We start from the raw sequence: 2,768 nt of genomic DNA, 5'->3' as shown, positions 1-2,768 counted from the left end.
TATATATACTGATTTCTCTCCATCGATTTGTATATATCGATTTGTCTTCACCGATTTGTATATATGGATTTTATGTTTATATCTTTCTCTCCATTTTTTCTTGTATTAATTTTCTATAACTACTTTATGTACGATTTTTTTGTATATGTGTATGTGTCTATATCAATTTTTTGTGTATAACAAACTCTCTCTATCAATTTCAGTATATGATGTGTATGTCTCTGTGTGAATTTTTTGTGTATAGCCCTATTTTTAAGTTTCGAATGACATCATATAAATGTTTAAAATTGATTTGCTAGTTTTTGGTGTGATTGAGGATGCACTATTGATAATTTTATGTGACCCGTAGCCACCGTATACGACGACGTTAGTTAATAATAATGAATGGAAAGCTCCTATTACAGCTTGTAAGGACTGTAATCGAAGCCATAAATGACTTATATTTATTGTAGGTACAATATAATAAAAATCCGTCATACTGCAAGAAGGAATAAAAACAAAAGCAAGACATCAACGGAGAATAATAAATGTAATAACGGTTTTATGGTAATGACATCAAAATGCAAGAAGGACTAATGATTTAGCACTTGTTGCTGTCTATTTGCGTTTAAGGGAAAAGTTGGTATCAAAATTTGGTTGACTTGTGTACATGTTCATCGAGTGTGCTAATTTGAAGGTAAGTAAGGGAGTTTTATGGTAATGACATCATGGTTATCAAGATGACAATTCCATAATTTTGATACCAAACAAAAAAAATATCGATCCCAGTAAGCTAAATAAGCATCAAATCCAAAAAGAATACCTTGCTAATCGACAAATGTGGAATGTTGCCCTAACTATAAAGGAGCAATCGATCCACTACACATAATGGGGATGAAAATGGAATAAGGGAAAGTCAGATGCACTACCTTATGAAAAATAAAAACTAATTATCTCGATTCAGTATATGTTCCTAATTGCATTTTATCACTGTCTGCAAAGGAATCAGGTCTTAATAACATATAACTGTTGGTCCCGTAAGGATCTACAAGAAGAGAAACATTTTGTAGAAGGGGGGGGGGGGKGAATACAAACACAGTATTTTCAAATTTAAAATATATATTGATAGAGAAGATCAATACAGATTTTACAAGATCGTTTGCAGAAAGATAAGGTAATGAAAACCTATCTAAACAATCTTTGGTTACACACAGAGCTTTAGCAAATACAAGAAAAGAGAATGCTAAAAGAAAGATCCTTTACTTAAGCTAGAAGATGCTTGAAGTAAAAATAAGGCTAGAGAGAGATGCGCGCTCTCTACATGGAGAAGAAACACTTCTATTTATACCCAGTGCATTAAATGATCATTTAATGCAATATGGTAGGTTTAGAGTGCGTGTCAAACCTCAAGAGGAAGGCTTGTCCTTTGCTACAGTGAAAAGTACAAAAACACTATTTCTGAACAGACATCCTTGACTAAAGTTGGTGGACAAAGAGTCGACTAATCGGCTCCATACCGTACTAACTTTTGTAAGGGTATGGGTTTGTCCTTTGTGTGCCTAAGGACAAGACAACAACAATCGTGCTAAGCAAGCTTCCTTTGATCGCTGAATGCTGGAATGACCTGGAGGTCTCATCATCATTCACTAAAGCTAGAGCAGTCTTCACACATATATAGACATGCTTGTAATCACTGAATACTGCTTCAGATCATGTACTCGCCGGTCTCTAATCTTCAGTTTTAGTCTTCGACGTTTGCTGAAGGTTCTTTGGTGTRAGTGTTGTCTTCTTGAAGTATTGTTGTCTCTGATAGATTTACAATGCAAGTTCTTCAGCGATCACTGAACATACTCAGTGAAGATCGCTGGAACTGAAAATACAGAAACACAAAATACAACGTGAAAGAGAAAAGGGATTATCATCAAATCACTGAGAGAGAGAATCAACAATCTCCCCCTATTTGATGATAACAAGATAACATAAAGAAGGTTATCTTATCAAATAATAGTAAGGAAAAGTTAAATATAAAGTACATGTCCCTTTTTACTATTTTGGGATCTTTTTCAGTTTGGTCAGTCTCAGCTTGAGAAGTTTTCTTAAGTTATATCTAAGAAAATTACAAGTACGAAAACTGAAACTGAAGGCTTATTCACTGACTTATAGATTGTCAGTGAATGAAGAAAGTAACATTGGAACTCATAGACTTGTGCCCCTATTATTTTTTTTGGGATCTTTTTTAGTGAAGTACATGGAATACTCATTTTATTAATCAATGGAAATAATACTGTTAGCTTTATTATTCATCTCTTGTAAAAGTATAGAAAAAGTATTCTGCAAGTGTTGTCAGAAGGGTATCTTCCACATAAGACAACAGAGGACTAGCAACAGAAACTGTTTCATCGTACAAGTAAAATGTGACAGAACCTCTGATGTCTCTCACAGAGGTTCTGGAAAATGGTCCTCTGGCAATAGGATCATACAAGTCAATTACAGCAGAGCCTCTGGGATGGCTCATAGAGGGTCTGCGGATTTCGTCTTCTGTGAAGATCCTGTTCTACTGTTTTTCAAAGGTTGTTAGCTGCATGTGGTTCTCACGTGACTAGGACTTTATCGACTTTATTTGGACGGCTTAGAGGATTTCACGTGTCTAAATCATGTCAGTAAGGTCGTTAGGAACTAGTATAAATAGCGGCTAAGGCCTTTGTATTTAGTGTGCTTCCTGTATTGTAATCGTCAATATTTTCAATTGAATTGAAAAACCTTTGAAGCTATTCTCCTGTGTTCATCTT

The sequence above is a fragment of the Cynara cardunculus genome (genome assembly GCF_001531365.2).
Source record: "Cynara cardunculus var. scolymus isolate 2C chromosome LG 17, CcrdV1, whole genome shotgun sequence".
Lineage (NCBI taxonomy): Eukaryota > Viridiplantae > Streptophyta > Magnoliopsida > Asterales > Asteraceae > Cynara > Cynara cardunculus.
This window is presented reverse-complemented; position numbering follows the sequence as displayed.